The 16,989-nt window shown below is 42.3% G+C and overlaps 1 protein-coding gene across 4 annotated transcripts in view; it reads left to right on the top strand.

Annotated features, from left to right (window-relative positions):
* GPD2 (glycerol-3-phosphate dehydrogenase 2) overlaps positions 1 to 16,989 on the top strand; it is a 200,414-nt gene that overhangs the window by 63,967 nt on the left and 119,458 nt on the right. Inside the window, exon 1 of one of the 4 annotated variants that reach the window (XM_068545089.1) lies at positions 4,080 to 4,186. The exons of 1 other annotated variant lie outside the window; for it this stretch is intronic. The gene's annotated coding sequence lies outside the window, so the exon portion shown is untranslated. Of the gene's footprint in view, positions 1 to 4,079; positions 4,187 to 4,373; positions 4,605 to 4,658; positions 4,873 to 16,989 lie in introns of those variants that run through there. 2 more of the 4 variants (XM_068545090.1, XM_068545087.1) reach the window with 2 other exon arrangements.

The raw sequence follows: 16,989 nt of genomic DNA, 5'->3' as shown, positions 1-16,989 counted from the left end.
TTTCATTTCATCTTTTCAAGGATCATATACTGCTTTTTTACCTCATTCTTGATCCTAACTCTTTGGAAATCACTGACGTGGGAAGATTTTCTGTTGGATATTTTTAGATGTCTATAGTTCTGCTTTTAAGAATTCAAGTAACAAGGAGGTGGAGGCCCACTAAATGATAAATGACCTGCTCTAATCTCCAAGCCCCAAAGGTACTGGTCCAGTCCTGTTCAAGGATTTAAGATTTTTCTGGACAGCACTGCTAATCTTCTAGAAACTCCATATTAGTGGGCTTTTTTTTTTTTTTTGTACGTAGTAAACTTGAAGTCTTTGTTTAATGTTTGGTTATCTTCTTAATGTTGTAACTGTTGTTAACAATGGATAAGATTATAGGTACATACAGTACTTCCTAAATTATGTAAAGTACTAAAATAATATAATGGAAGAAAGATGTGAGCATACACAGCAATCAAAGCTCAGAACAAAGGTGTCTTGGCCCAGTATTGGACCATGAGTCAGAATGTGTGGGGTTCAGGGTAGGGAAATGACATTGGTGATACTTTTATTGACAATCTACATGTTAGGCATTTTACATATATTATCCCATTCAATTCCAGTTTGGCTGTTGCTAGCTGTGTTATCTTGGGCATGTTACTTAACAATTTTGTGCCTCAGTTTCCCACTTTGTAAAAACAAAGCCAAGAAACCAAAAAACTCATAGTTATTCTGAGGATTAAAGATTACAAGTACTTTGTTAAGACTAGTGCCTGACACAGAGTAAGTAGTATTGAATGTTTGCTATTCTCAGTATATTCTCACTGATAAGGAAACTGAGGCTCTGAGTGGCTAGAGGTTAAATAACTTAGAAGAGGATGGATTTGAAGCCCACACACTGTTCTCTATACCAAGCAGTTTCTCATTTTAGTCTTGGCTCTATGTTAGGCTAACTCTGTAACTTTAGGTAAAGTACTTAATAATTCTGGGCCTTGGTTTCATCATTTGTAAAACAAAAGTCTGTGAGTTAATAACATTTATGGCCCCTTCAATCCTTACATTCCATAATTTTATTATGAGCTTTGATAACCAATGAACACTCAGGGAAAATGTGCTCCTCTCTAGAAGTGGGCAGGGGCTAAAACAGTTGACCCTGGGCAGGTGGTAAATGGTCATAAAAGGTGAGTAATAGAATCACCAATGGAAGGTTCCCCATTTGGGGGAAAGGTCACCCCCAGCAGTTGGGTTGAAGATGTCTAAGCGTCAGGGAGCCTACTCTCCAGGCTTGGGAAGGGAAGAACTTCTCGCTTGTATTGTTATACTAGACTATAGAAAATAACCCAAATTTACCTGACAACACTACAAAAGCAAGATAAATTAATGGCAGGCGAATTTAGGCTTTGTTTACATAGGAACGAAGGAAAAGGGGAAAGCTTTTCAGATTTCGGTAGCCATGTGAGACTGAAAACTTAGGATAGTCCTGAAGTTTCCGTAGGCACATGAGAAGAGTTAGGTGGCACCAAAGTTATTTGACACCCTCAATCTGAAAGACAGTAAACATAGTTTCATTCCAAATGCCGAGTCATGCTTATGAGGACAAGGAGAAACACTTAAGACTCTAACTTCTCTGAGGTACTGGTCAGGTCAGTAGATCGTTTTCTGCTGAAATAATTACTTCATGTTTTTAAATTTAGTTATGATAAGTGCTTCTCCTCCTACACCCTCACTCAGTTTTCTCCCTTTTTAGCCCTCAACATGTTTGTTTGGTTTTAATTCCATGAGAAGCTGTAGCAAGTGTATGTGTGTAGGGAAGACTTTTCTTTTTAATATTGTTTGTGTATCTAGTGTAATACTTAATTCTGAAGAGTAATTTCTAAATGAATGATTATTGCCCTCCTCCCCATAAAATTATCTTAACAATGAAAAGAAATTGCTTACCCATATGGGAAATTACATTACTGTTAGATACCTCAATCAGCAACCAAATTCTTTCAGTGGAATTCTTATCATAATAAGCAAGACCCAGGGGCAGAGATAGAGAGGTGGAAAGCTACTTTAGGTACTCATAAATAGTAACCTAAGTTTTAAAGCATTATGTTCAAGGCTAAAAGGAAAAAATTATTTTTATACTTTATTCCTTCTAGAAGATACTGATGGAGTAAATAGGGAATAGGTTTTGATTTTGTGAGTCTGTCGGTCTTAAAGCAGAAGGATCATAAACCTCTGCATTTTGAAATTATCTAGTGTATATATTGAAAAGTTAATTTTTTTACCACTTTTGCCTTGAATAAAAGTGGATGCCTAATTTATGTTGAATAACTACAAATCAGCTGTGTTTTTATGCAGTAATTGGAAGTAATTATTTTACAATGATTTCTAATTAAAAAATTTTTTTCAAGGCTGTAGTTGAGATTAGATGTGCATGGAGCACGGGGAAGAGGAGGGCTGAGGTGGGTTGTTTAGAAAAAGAAGATCCAGAGTAAGCTGTATGCTTATCATGCATGTTAAGCTTTCTTATCTCTCCTCTCTTAACCCCTCCCATACACACCTTTTTCATTTGATACCTTTCCTGAATTCCACCAATGCCTAGGGTCCTCCTGCTTTCCTTTGGTTGCTTTGCGCCCCAGCCTTGGCAAGTGAAAACATGTCCAGTGCTTCTGAGTTTTTTCACCTCAAAATTCTCTACCTCCTCCCATGTTCTATTCCGTCAGGGTCTGACTTGGATTGGACCATCATGGACGGTCATGGGTTATTGATGAGAACTGAACCCCTGCTGGCTTGTTAGCTAGCAAGGTGACCAGGACTTGTGGGGAAAATAAACAGCAGACATAATAGGGCTCAGAACAAATTGTTCACCTGAGCATTCATTTCATATCAATTAACAATTACAGAACATCTACTATGTTATAGGGACTGTGCTAGGTGCAAAAGTGAATAATATGTTGTCTCCATTTTCCAAGCACTGAACTGTCCTGGGAGAATTAGTGGGAAGAAAATCCAGGACTGGCACCTCAATTCTGCCAGATTAGTCCTTTTCTATGCAACGTGTTGCTCTTCTAGACAAATGTTTAGGATTTCAAAAAATGTGAAAGCAATGGTCTATTAGAGGGGTTCTCAACCCTGCCTGGGTGTTCACGTGAATCATGGGGTGGGGGGAAGGTTTCAACAGTGGTTCTCAAGCTGTAGTGTGCACCTGAATCGCCTGAAGGGCTTGTTCAATCAGCTAGGCCCCTGGCCCCAGAGTTTAAGAATCAGGTAGTCTGGAGTGAAGCCGAGAATCTGCATGTCTATCAAGTTCTCTTGGTGATGCTGGCTCCCCCAGCTACACTTTGAGACCCATAGTTTTAAAATATAAAGATGTCCAGGTTCCATCCACCAACTGATTCAGCTGGTGTGGGGATGGGAACCTAGTATTGATCATTTAACACCGCCCCCCCCCCCCCGCCCCAATCCCCCGCTGTTCCACTGGATAGACTACCCATTGGATAGGCTGGTTTCCTGTTACTATGAGTTTGGGACCCAATGAAACTACATATTCCTCTGGGTCAATTATAATAATTAACTGGTATTTAAAGAAATTAGTAAGTGGTAAGAAATAATTGGCTGAAAAAAACCCACCCCTGCGCTTTTGTTTCAAACTAATTTGGCTGCCTTTTTTTGGAAGGCCTTTCCAACCCTTCCCTGGGTATTTTCCAATACCACGGTAGAAACGTTACGTGTAAAGCTCCCAGAGATCTTCGGAGGAAAGACCTTACTTAAAGAAATGGGTCAATTTGATCCCCATCTGCGTCCTCCTTGGGCCCCCTTGGCCTCGCCTAGCACTTCTAGTGCCAACAAGTGAGCTGGGCATGCTCAGTGGGCAGGGTCGGTTCTGGGGGTGCAACTGGGAAGCCTGCTGCTCTGCTGCCTGGGCTCTCCCCTCCCCCCACCCGTACGAGGCTGGGCCCGAGGAGCCCGTGCTCAGCATCCCACCCCCTGAAGCTTGGGCTTGGTCTTCCCTGCGGGTCTTCTCGCTGACATTCAGCCAGGGGTCAGGCGGCCGGGCGCGCCTCCAGAGCGCGCGGGGGGAGCCCGGGCGAAGGCTCTGGGCTCTGACGGTGGGGTCCCAGGGGTCCGCCTGCCTCCCAGACGCGTTTCTAGGCTCAGGGAAGCCTGCCCGCCGAATAGGGGAAGCCAGATTCGGGGGCGAGTAACGAGAAATCAGGTAAGCCAGCCCCGCCGGCGTGCAGGCGGACGAGAGTCTCCTCTCTCCTGGGCAGGTGGCGAGGGCGGCCCACAAGGAGGAAGGCGGAGGAAATCCGACACCCCCGCCGTCTTCCCCCGGCCTAGCCCCGCCGAGGCTTCCCGGCCCGCCAGCCGGCTGGCGAGGCGAGGCGGAGGGTCTGGAGTGAGGCCGGGCGAAGACGCGGGCAGGACTTGCGGCCTGGGGCCAGGGCCACGCACACGCCGCGCCGCGGCCCATCCCCGCGGGCCCCGCGCCCCGGCCTAGTCATGTTCATTTGGAGGCGGAGACCTCGCTCGTTCTCTGCCCGCTAGTTCGCAACGCTTCCCCGCCTTCCCGGCCGGGTCCCCCGCCTCCACTTCCGCGCTTCCCCGCTGGGTCGGCGGAGCCTGGGCCCGAGGTATCCGGCTGCTTGTGGCGGTCGCGCCGCCGGGGTCGACCCTCGGGGAGGGGAGCGGGAGGAGCGAGTTTCGGGGGAGGCGGGGGCGCGGCTGCTCTGGTGCGTCGGGTTACAGTCGCCCTGCTTGTTCGGGGCGTGACATCCACGCGCGCCTCGCTGCGAGTATCCGGACCGAGGCGCTGATTCGGGGGAGGCAGAGACTCCGCCCAGGCCCGAGGAAACGGGCGCTTCTGCCCTCTCTCCCCTCGCGCGAGAGGATCAATCTAAGGTGTGTGCTTCCCGGGAGACCCCCGTGCCCCCGCCCCCTGGGTTCTGGGGCGGGGGGTGGTCCCTCTCTGACCGGGTGGAGTCCGGTGTTGGGGTGGGTGGTGGCAGAATCTGGGGAGAGATTTAGAATTTTTCCGCACCGACAGAACGTGGGCTCATTCTTACCGGGAGCAGGGCGGTGGGGTGGAATACTTTTGCCTCCTTGGTTAAGTGGCAGGACTTTGGGGTGAGCGTTGGTGTCTAAATGAAAGTTTGCTGCAAACTTATGGCTTGTGGACGCCGCTCGTCTGAAAAGAAGGACTGTTGCTCCCTTCTGAAGCAAGGGAGGGAAAGATTCTAGAAGGGGACTGAGGCTTCTTTGAGATCTTAGCTGCTGGAGTGTGACAGTTTTAGGAGGAAATGGAAGGTGTACCCTGATGAACTTAAAACAGCCCCTACTCCCCACGTAGTAACTTCTGCGTCAAAAATAGTCTTGAAGCGTGCTTTGGCAGGAACGTATAGCCCTGTGAATGAAGTGCTGATCTGGAGCCCTTGACCTCTAGACTGCCTTCCATCTTCTGCGGGGGAGCATTCACTCTGGGAACTACCCTCCTCAGGAGTTCCAAAGAAATGTACACATGCAAGTTCTCTTAGTGACGGGGCCAACCCAAATTACGCGACACTTTATAAATATCATGGGAAAGGCTGGGGACAGCTATAGAAATAGCTGACAACTAACTTAGTCAACTTTTATACTTGTATAAATAGGTATGGGATGGAAAAGTAGGTTCCACTGAGTCCTCATTGCTTAAAACAAAACAATTTTGCATACGTTCCCAAGTTTAATAGATGTGAAGTTTTGTTTTGGAGTGTGGAGGGTAATGGGAACTGCCACACGGGGGCCAGGCACTTCCTGGTAGCTATGATCACTCTAGTCTCTGAGTGCCACAGTTCTTGCTGGCCATGGTCTGAGTGCTGGATGCCGTTGCTCAACGGATACCATGTGCAGCCTGGGGAACCTTATGATGAGGATGTTGGAACCCTCCTGTGTTTCTCATTGGGGGATTATGTCAAGTTACAACACTCCCTTGATTTTTCCAAATCAACTCGTCAAATGATGCAGTGGTACCTTAGTAATAATGGATAAAGATGGAATTTGGGGTTTGAGAACCAGCATTGTTGGAACTGTCCATTCTGATATCTCACATAGTCACTTTATTTTATAAAGACATTCTGAGCAGCATTAATACTCTGCTTCCTTCTCTCTCCCTCTGATTTATTAAAAGACGCAATGGCTTAGCTCAGTAATTGACAAGAGGGCCAATCGTCAATGCCTCCCCTTTTGTTTTTGTTAGCTATTTAATCTCAGAGATGTTTAGAAATATTTGACTATCATGGTACATAAGTCATACTGGTGAATAATTATAACTCTCAAATTATCCCGTTTGCTATTAGTTTCTGCTTTCATTACTAGAATGTACGTTCTGTGAGAGGGCGTGGGCTGCCTCACACACTTTCGTATTTCCAGTACCTAGAGTGGTGACTAGTTTGTGATAAATGTTTTCTCAATGAGTGACTAAACTGTGGGACAAACTCTAGCTGGATGTAGTGGGGGAAGAAAACCAGAGATTTGGGCTTTAGGGAAACTATTCAACCTCACTGGGCCTCAGTTGTCTCAATGACAAAATGTAGATAATAATATATGATATAACACATGTAAAATCACTAGTGATGTTCCTTTCAGGTAGTAGATTTCAAAATATTACTTTCTTCTTTCTTATATATTTTACTTTTTATATTCAAAAAGGGAAGACTTGGGGAAAGAATGCAGATAGTTGGATAATTTAGCTCTTGCATGTTGTGAATGAATTATCCAGGTTTTCCCCCCGTTAATTTGGTGTGTGTGATAGAATTAAGGGGGAGGGGGAAGTTAGTGGCAGCTATGGTTATCAGAGACGGGAAACAATTTCCAGATCATTATCTAATTTCTCCTCTTTATTTTTTTAATGTGATGAAGTTTCTGCTCAGGTTTTCCAGAACTTGATTTTTTTTCTACTTGTCAACAACCAGACTCACTAGGTTGTCCTCAGTACAGAAACAACACTTTAGAAAGAGCATTAGGAATCAAATAGCTGTAACACTTGACTTCTTAAATGAAATTTTCTGTAGTCTTGTGCAGCATTATATAGTAACAAGGTAAAGAAAAATATGGTTATCCTGCTTTTGAGAAGGTTAGAGTTCATTTAACAAGGTAAAACGTATAGATGTCGAACAGTTAGAGACCAGCGTAAGATCTTGCATAGTCCCGTACCCAATGGTTATGGAAGGGAGAGGTTAACATGCGCTCAAGTAGCTGGAGACAATTTTGTGGTGAAGAGAATGTCACTTCAGCAACAGAGAGACTTAAAGTTTCCTGAAGATTACAGCGGATCATTTTTGTTTCAAGAATGTTTGCTATTTTGTACTTCAGTGTATTAAAAAGCCAAACAATCATATACTTTCAAAAGTAAACTTTCTATGGAAAAGCATATTAGAAACCTACAATACAATTCTGTACGTGAACTAAATGATACTTTTCACTGTGTCTCTGAAGTTTTAAAGCCCAGGATTGGAGTTAAAAATTATAACTTTTCATTCTTGCCACTTTTAACACCCTTGCTTAAAACAAAGTGTCAGATGGCCTGCCTTTTACTCTCTCCAGTTGTATATAATAGGATATCGTTTTCATCTGAAGCTTCTGGGGAAAATTACTAGTCATTAAGTTTGGGATCCCCACAACTGTCTAATTTTAGACGTTGTTATAAAAGTGGTTTTAGATGCTCTTCAAAATACTCAGGAAATTCCATCAGGATTCATCACCTTTGAGATAAGAAGGAAACTTGGAAGTTGTTTTATAGAGGAAGAAGAAGCTAATAAAAGGGTGTGTTGTATATTTCCTTGTTTTAGAATTGTTGACCTGATGGGGGAAAGAAATGTAGGGCGGGGAGAGATGATCAGATTCAACTGCAAGTGAGAAAGACAAGGGCCAACGTGGCTACAAGCCAGGAAATGTCGAACAACTTTAGACCTCTTCCTGTATTACCTGACCAGGGATTGATCTAAGGAGCATTTTAGGAAAAGGAAGCTTGAGGAGCTAATGGTTTGAATACCTGAGGATGTTGAGGTAATGACTGTGGTCAGAGTTTGTCTAGAACTCTAATTTTGTGTCCTGACGTGAATGTGACAATTTTTGTTAGTTTGTTTGTTTTGGGTTTTTTTCCCCTTGTTTCCCAGGATTTTTACCTTTTTTTGGCAGTTCTTACTAGTTCTTTGGGTTAAATATTTCTTCCTATATCGTATCTGTGTTCTTATTTCCCATTTTTCAGTTGAAAATTTTCTGTTGATTCTTTTAAAATAAGGTTTCTGATTTGTGCAGCAGACAAAACATAGTTTCTGATTTTAATTAGGTCAAGCTCTGGCTCTGTTAGTTCACTAAAATTAGTGGGAAAAATTAACTAATAGAAAATGTTGCCCTCCTAAGTAAAAATTTATTGTGACAAAATGTATTAACAAAACTCCAAAGCATTACTTGGGGATATCTTTTACTTTTTTTGGCAAAATGAAATGATTACTGGTGTACTTTATTCTGTAGCAGTCAGATACTGTTAAAGTGTGAGGAATGACTGTTTCATTTAGATTCTTCTAGCCTCAGATTCTTTAAATAGTGATATATCCTCTGTGGAATTTCATATTTGATTATCCACCTATATCCTTCAAACCCCACAAATTATAACAGAGAGGCTGTTTTCTGAAAATGAGATTTCTAGAAGCTGCTACTGTCAAATGACACGGTCTTCGGGTATGACTTGCTGACACATGCTTAGTAAGCTCTATTACTTCCCTCATATGCACCAGTGACCACTAAGTCTGGTTGGTTATTCACACTAGGAACAAAAGTTGATGTTCAAGGTAAACATTTTCGGAAAATTTTCATTGGGATTTTATGAGTTTCAATAAAACACAATGGGGGCTTCCCTGGTGGCGCAGTGGTTGAGAATCCGCCTGCTAATGCAGGGGACACGGGTTCGAGCCCTGGTCTGGGAAGGTCCCACATGCCGCGGAGCAACTAGGCCCGTGAACCACAACCACTGAGCCTGCGCGTCTGGAGCCTGTGCTCCGCAACAAGAGAGGCCGCGACAGTGAGAGGCCCGCGCACCGCGATGAAGAGCGCTGCTGCAACTAGAGAAAGCCCTCGCACAGAAACGAACAGCCAAAAATAAATAAATTAATTAAAAAACAAACAAAACAAAACAAAAAGCACAATGAATTTCTACCTGTATTTGAAAAGTGATGAAAATAGTACGGCTCAGAGTACTAGGTTCTCAAAAGTCGTTTTCTTTTGTTTAAACTGAAGAAAGAAAGGATGTTTTGTTTCGCTGCTGTAATATCAGAACTGCTTTGATCATATCACTCTTTGCTCCACCCTTCCGTGGGTCACTCTGCCCTATTGCATTAAATTCTAAATATTTATCTTTGAATTCATGGACGTTTCCGGTCTTGCCCCACTATTAAACTTCTGCCCTTCTCTTCCTCGTGATCCAGTCAAACTAAACTACATGAAATTCTCTAGATCTGTTTTATTCCTACTGCTGCCCCTATGCTAATGTTTTCCCTTCTACTTCACCTCTTTAAAATCCTACCAATCTTTGAATGTCCTGACCACAGGCTACCAGTTTTGTGACGCTTTCCTTCACTACCCCAGTCAGAAGTGTTTTGTACATTTCCTAAACTCTTCAACTACTCTTTTTATGCCACTCATAAGTATCTCATTTAGTCCTGTGTATGGTCATTATTTGAAAACATGCATAATTTCCTTTCCTGCAGAAGATCATGCAGAGCAAGGGCTGGATCTTACACAATTTTATAGACCTCATGTGCCCAACCCAAGTCCCTGCATGTGGGGACACCTAGTAAACAGTTGTTGAATGAATGATTGACTCATAATTCACTCATCCCTTAATTACCAAGAATAAATGATAGAAATGGTTGGGGTGTGATTGGACAGCAGGTAACACACAGGCAGATGCATTTCAGATAATCAGTTAAACTGAATCTTTATCTTTTTTCAGGCCTCCCTTTCTCCCTGTACATTTGGCAGTTCTTATATCTAAAGGATATTTGTTTTAGGAGGAGGAAAGGAAATTGCTGCATTTGAACCAAAGTTATAAAAGCAATCTGTGAAGAAAATCAGTGGAGGAATCTGCAAATGAGGAGGTCATTTAAGATCTGCTAAGGAGTCACCTTTGTCAGGGCTCTTAGGGCTCCCTTCTCTTCACTAACTTCTCCCTTTTTCCCCACCTGCCTACCTAATCCAATCTCTTAAGAAAGAATCCAGAAAATTAATTCGTAACAAGATTACTGATAAAATTAGCTTGTCGCTATGTCAAAGGTCTCTGGATTCTAAGGGGACAAAACCTTAGGGACCATTTATGTAGGCTAAGTGGAAGGAGCTTTGGCGGTGGGCAAGTGTTTACTTCTGTGCATCCCTGAAGTCACATTATAGCCACCTGCCTGTGGCTTTGGTCAGTCTCTGCACCTGTCAGTTTCTTCCTCTGTAAAATAAGGTGGCAGAACTGTGTGAATTTAAAGCCATAAAAGCGCGGGGTGTTTTATTGCTCTTGTGTCTTGCAAGGGGAAGCCAGTCATGGTCAGTGGGCTCTGTTCACCTCTGGACCTGGCCTAACTTTTCCTCTTACTTCCCCGAGTTTGGGATGTCCTTTCTCTCAGCCTCTCCAGATGTGGCGGTCACTTGGGAGGATGCTGCATTCCCTGCTTCTCCCTCCTGGCTTGTGCTCATAGGATCTGTTACAACAAATATCCTTTCACTTCTCTCTTTCTTTATGTTGCCCTTTCCCCTATCCCAACCCACTATTAAGTACCTGGGATATTTATCTAAAAAATATATATTCACAGAATTTTAAATAGGGAGGGGGTTAAAGATCTAACCCAACGCTGTCTTTTTATTATTGATAATAAATTATAAAGATAAGTATCATTTAGAGCAATCACTTTTTCTAGGCCCTGTGCTATGCACTTTGCACACATTATTTCATATATCAACAGTGAACCCTGTTACATCAGTGAGGAAACCGAGTTCCAAAGAACATAAGTGACTTACTCAAAGCCACAGTTATGTTCCAGTATGACAGAAACTCTCCCTTTTTTTTTTTTTGCCACTTTGGTTTCCCCTGCTCGAATCATTGAACTTTGCCTTCACTTCCTAATACTTGGTGCTGTGGGTCAACAGTTTCCACCAGTGATGCTGAATTTGTTCAGACATTGAATGCATAGCACAGTATGCCCGCCTGAAACAATATTCCTTTTTTTTTTCTTGTTTTCCATGTTTTTCTTTATTTTTTTAATTTATTATTTTCATTGGAGTAAAGTTGCTTTACAATGTTGTGTTAGTTTCTACTGTACAGTGAAGTGAATCAGCTATATGTGTACATATATATCCCCTCCCTCTTGGACCTCCCTCCCACCCCCTGCCCATCCCACCCATCTAGGTCATCACAGAGCACCGAGCTGAGCTCCCTGTGCTGTACAGCAGGTTCCCACTAGCTATCTGTTTTACACATGGTAGTGTATTTATGTCAAACCTAATCTCCCAGTTCATCCCACCCTCCCCTTCCCCCCTGTGTCCACATGTCTGTTCTCTACGTCTGTGTTTCTATTCCTGCCCTGCAAACAGGTTCATCTGTACCATTTTTCTAGATTGCACATATATGCATTAATATTCAAAAAGACACATGTACCCCAATGTTCATTGCAGCACTGTTTACAATAGCCAGGACATGGAAACAACCTAAGTGTCCATCGACAGATGAATGGATAAAGAAGATGTGGTACATATATATAATGGAATATTTATCAGCCATAAAAAGAAATGAAATTGGGTCATTTGTAGAGATGTAGATGGACCTAGAGTCTGTCATACAGAGTGAAGTAAGTCAGAAAGAGAAAAACAATATTTCTTTTGATTTGACTTCTAGGAACCATGACATTGTTAAAATCCTCTTTAGTCTTAATGAATGTGGAAACAACCTGCAACTTGGTATCAGTCTGCCTTTTCCACTCCTACACCTGGGTTTGTGAATGCTGGTGGGAAAATGAACACCATCATGCAAACTGGAGGCACCTACAAATTTATGTTCTCTAGCTTTAGCCACAGGGCAGTTCTTTTATGTTTGCCTGTTTCTAGACAGCATCTTTTCTTGTTTCTCCCCGTAGTTTTTCCAAACCTTCCGCATTTTCTTTGAGCCTTTTATCCCACTGTGCGTTTGTTTCTTTACCAGAAGATGATCGTTAGTGGTTAGAGCAGACTAAACTGTTCTAACAGAAAGATCTGAAAATAGATAAAAGCACAAACACAACAGACGTTTATTTCTTGGTCATGTCATAGTCTTGGTTGGTGGATGGCTTTCCTCTAATTGATGACTCAGGCATCCTGGAACCTTTCATTTTGTGATTCTGCCATCCCTTAGGACTTTGCTTTCAAGCGTCTTCAGCTTCTCTGAAAGAGAAGAAGCATATCCACTTTCTAAATACTTAGTCTTGAAGTGAATGTAACAGTTCCACTCACATAGCATCAGCCAGAAATCAGGTGCGCAGTCACACCTATCAACAAGGGGAGATTGGAAAGTCTAGTCTGGCTGGGAGAGGAAGAGATTATGGGTTTTTGGTGAAGAGCTAGCTGTACCTTTCACAGTGTCCTTGCCTCCTGTTATACTGAGAAAACAGAGATATCATGTCAATATTTTGATATCTTAATATTTTGTTCTCCTTTCCACATCTTCCCTGTATCTGAATATATTAACTCCATCATTAACTACCAACTTAGAGGTAGAGTTATCCAGAGTTTATGCTTTCCCTGATACTCTAAATCCCCCATTTCTTCAGCTAGCTTACTCTATGTAGTTTCTCCATGTTCACCTGCATTTTAAATATTTACAAGAATGTTCAAGATTCTCCCATCACAATAACAAACAAGACCAAAACCCAAAACTATTCTTCCTCTCTTCACTCCCCTCTACTACATGCTCATTCTCTCCTTTCTTTCAAGCTACACTTCCTGAAAGTATCTTATATGTTGTTTTTCTACTTCATTACCTTCCATTCACCCCGCAACTGTTGAAAATTTGGCTTCTACCTTAGATGAATCTGTTCTTTTTATGATTATTGGTTTCTCCCCAACTGGCAAATCCGTAGGAGCTTATTGCTTGAAATTTCTGTGATTCTGCTGATTCCCTCCTTTGTGAAATTGAACTTTCACCAGGCTACCATGACACTTCATTCTTCTTTTGGACTACTCCTTATGGGTCTCTTTGCAGATTCTTCCCCTTGATGTTGTAGTTCCCAGGGTCTGTTCTTAGTTCACTGTCTTCTGATTGTAGATGTTCTCTGTACCATCAAGTACATCTATATCTTTGATTTCGATGATTTCAAATCAACATCCCCAACCAGACCTCTTCCTTGATTTCAGACTCAGTGGATATTTCCACAGTCAAGACAGGACTCATAATCCCCCTCCCCGCCCCCAGGATGTTTTTCCTCTCATTGAAGAGCACCACCATCCTTTCTCCCACCTGTATCATCCACTCATTTGTTAAGTTTATCAGTCACCTAATATGTACTAGGCATTTTTCTACAAATTAAAATTATAGTGGTGTACAAAACAGATACAATCTCTTCTCTTGTAGCATTTACATTGTCAGGGAGGGGGAAATTTTCCCCTCTACCTGTCTTGAGTTCTTGTGGCTGGATCAGTAACAAAATTGACGTAAGACATTAACAGGAGAAAAACAAATTTTAATTCATGCACTCAGAGGTCTCATTGAAATGCGACGTAAGAAGTGGCCAAAACAGGCAGCTTTTATATTTTTAGACAAAGAAACAATAAATTTGTGAGGAATTGACAGGACAAAGAAATTTAGGTTTTGGTGCTCAGTTAGTAAGGAACCTAACCAGAGTTTGGGCTTGAAGAAGTAACAAGGTTTGTTTATATAGGCATCTCTGCCCAAATTCCCTATCTCTGGCCTAAAGGGTGTCCTACTTCCAGATGCAGGGAGTGTACCTTTCACATGAGAGATTTATTTCTTACTTTCAGGGAGACAGAAAGGAGAGTCAGACTGTCCCTCTTGCATTCACCATTTCTTAAGGAACTTGAATCCAAAGTAATCAATATGCCATTGTGCATATTTTGGGGTGGACCGCCCTGAGCCCTAGCAACATTCTGGGGGGTGCAGGGAAGAAATAATCATGATTAAATAAAGACGAGATGTATGAGCTGATGAGAGCTGTGATTATTTTGGAGTTCGATGGTTTGGGAAGGCCTCTCTGAGGAGCTGACATTTGAGCTGGGTCCTGGGTGAGCAGGAGCTAGCTGTACAGAGATGAGCACAGCATTCCAGGCAGAGGAGACAGCTGGTGCCGAAACCCTAATTGTGTTCTTGATGCATCTGACGGGCAGAAGAAGGTAAATAAACCCAGAACTTAGCGAGAGTCAGAGGTATCTGTATTAGTTTCCCGTGGCTGTTAAACAAATTACCGGAAGCTTGGTGGCTTAAAACAACAGAAATTTATTCTCTCTTCGTTCAGGAGGCCAAAAGTCCAAAATCAGTATTACTGGGCCAAAATCAAGGTGTTGGCAGGCCATGCTCCCTTCTGAAGCTCTAGGGGAGAATCCGTTCCTTGTTTCTTTCAGCTGCCGGTGGCTCCCGGCATTCATCAGGTTTTGGCTGCATCACTCCAATCTTTGCCTCTGTGGTCACATTGCCTTCTTCTCTTCTGTGTGTGTCAAATCTCCCTTTTGCTTCCCTCTTATAAAGATACATGTGATTGCATTTGGGGCTCACTCTGATAATTCAGGATAATCTCTCCACTCAAGATCCTTTATTTAATCACATTTGCAAAGTCTTTTTTTGGTTGTCTTTATGTAAGATAACACTCATGGGTACCAGGATTTAGAATGTGGATATCTTTACACTGCCACTACTCAACCTACCATAGTGTCCAAGGGAATCTTTAAAAAGTAGGCAAGGGCCAGATCCTATAGAGCTGTACAAGCTGGGATAAGGCATTTAGATTTCTTTCTGAGGTTATATAAGCCATTGGAGGATTATGTGCTGGTAAATGAAATGGTTTGGTTTTGCTATAACATAGTGTCTCTCAACTTTTTTTTTTTCCATTATGTCTTTCCAAGAAGAAAAATTAAGTTGAAATTAATTAATTAAAATTTTAAATTAATATTTCCCTAGCAAGAATGTATTCCTTAAATATAAAAAATAAGATTTTGTTGGGTAGAGATGAGCTTTGGAGGACCACAGCTCATTATAATATGTAAGATTTTTCACCGTTCTGCCCCAAGAACCAACTTTGTCCCCTTGTGAGTGTTGCTGTTCCCATTGAGCCTGTGTGCTATCAAAGGCTGATCTGGCTACACAAAGTGGACTGGATTATGGTAAGTGGGGGAGGGAAGATTGGATGCAGGACTCTAGTTAAGAGTCTATTTTAGTTGCACAACTAAGGAATTATAGTTGTATGGACGAGCAGGTGTTAAAGATGGAAAGAAGTGGATGGATTTAGCATTTGTTTTTGCAACCAAGTGAGTTGACTCAACTTTCTGATAGATTAATTCTCTGGGGAGAGGAAACAAGAATTGAGACAAAGGCTTACATTTTTTACTTGAGCAGCTGGGCCATAAACGGAGAAGAGGAGAATTGGGAGAGAAGCAATTCATGTACTTGAAGGAAGATGTAAAATGTTCTGTTTTGGCTGTGCTAAGTTTGAGGCGCTTCTTAGACATTCCTTTGGAGATGTCAGTTAGACAATTGGATCAATGGAGTCTGGAGATTCTGGGAGCGGTTTTGGCTGAAGGTATGGAGCTAGAAGTTATTTGCATATAGTTGTATTTGGTACTGGATGGAATTACCTATGGAGAGTGTGTAGATAGAGAAGTGGGCCATTGGAGCACTGTATTATGTAGAAGAGAAGGAGGAGTTGCCAGTGGGATAGGAGGGAAATCAGGAGGGTGTGGTATCCCTGAAGTTAAGAATTCAAAATGTTTTTAAAAGGAGACATCAAAATATTTTCAAAAGCTTATTGGATTGAGTTGTGGAAGTAGAGACAGTGCTTAGAGACAACTCTTTCAAGTAATTGTGTCATGAAGAGAAGCTGAGAAATGGAAAAGTTCCTGGAAGAAGTTACTGGTTAAGGGAGGGTTTCTTAGAACCAGAGAGTAATAGAATGAGTTTAAGTGGAGAGGAAATGATAGAATGATTAACTAGAGAGGAAAAACTGATGAAGGCAGGAGAGAGTGATGGATAACTGTTGGAGTACAATTCTTGAAGAGGCAAGAAGGGAGATTTAGGGACAAATGAAGAGGTTGGTCTTCACTAGGATCAGGAACATTTCATTCATAGTAAAAGGAAGCTCTGCAGAGAGAATGGGTACAGAGCTGATAGGTCATGGTTTGGGTGGTGGGAAGATAGAGTTCTTATCTCTTGGTTCTTCTTTCCCAATGACCTGTGATGATTTTGGGGTAGGATGGGGTGAAACAGGTTTGGGAAAAGAGGAGATTTGAATTGGCTATTTTGAAACACCCTGGGAAATGTAATAGGATTGCTGGTCAATGTGGATTGCCCATTAGAGACTTGTAGCCATGAATTTAATTGAGGCTAGTTGTGGATGTGGTTTTTTCTTCAGGTAGTTTCTTTAGCTGTTTAGGTAGAGGTGTGGAGCAGGCAGATAGCTGGGCTTAATCAACTTGAGTATTTTCCAGGTAAGTAAGAAGCAGGAAGAGAGGAGCAAGGGCGTTAAGGGTGCTTGCAAGGGAGAGTTTACAATGATGGACCTTGACCATAAGCTGGACAAAAAGGGAAGTGAATGTGTAACTGATAGTGGAAATTGCCAATGGATTGGAAAACCAGATAATGCCAAGAAGATGCTGGAATGGAAATACCAGAGTAGATGAGCTGGAAAAAGAGAGGGTGTTGTTCACATGTAAGGCGCTTGAAGCTGAAGTCTCAGAGCTGGTGCAAGTAATCATAATGCTAAATCAGAGGTTATGACAATGAGAGCAGGTGGCTGAGGCAGGGTCAAA

The sequence above is a fragment of the Eschrichtius robustus genome, chromosome 5 (assembly GCF_028021215.1).
Source record: "Eschrichtius robustus isolate mEscRob2 chromosome 5, mEscRob2.pri, whole genome shotgun sequence".
Classification (NCBI taxonomy): domain Eukaryota; kingdom Metazoa; phylum Chordata; class Mammalia; order Artiodactyla; family Eschrichtiidae; genus Eschrichtius; species Eschrichtius robustus.
This window is presented reverse-complemented; position numbering and strand designations above follow the sequence as displayed.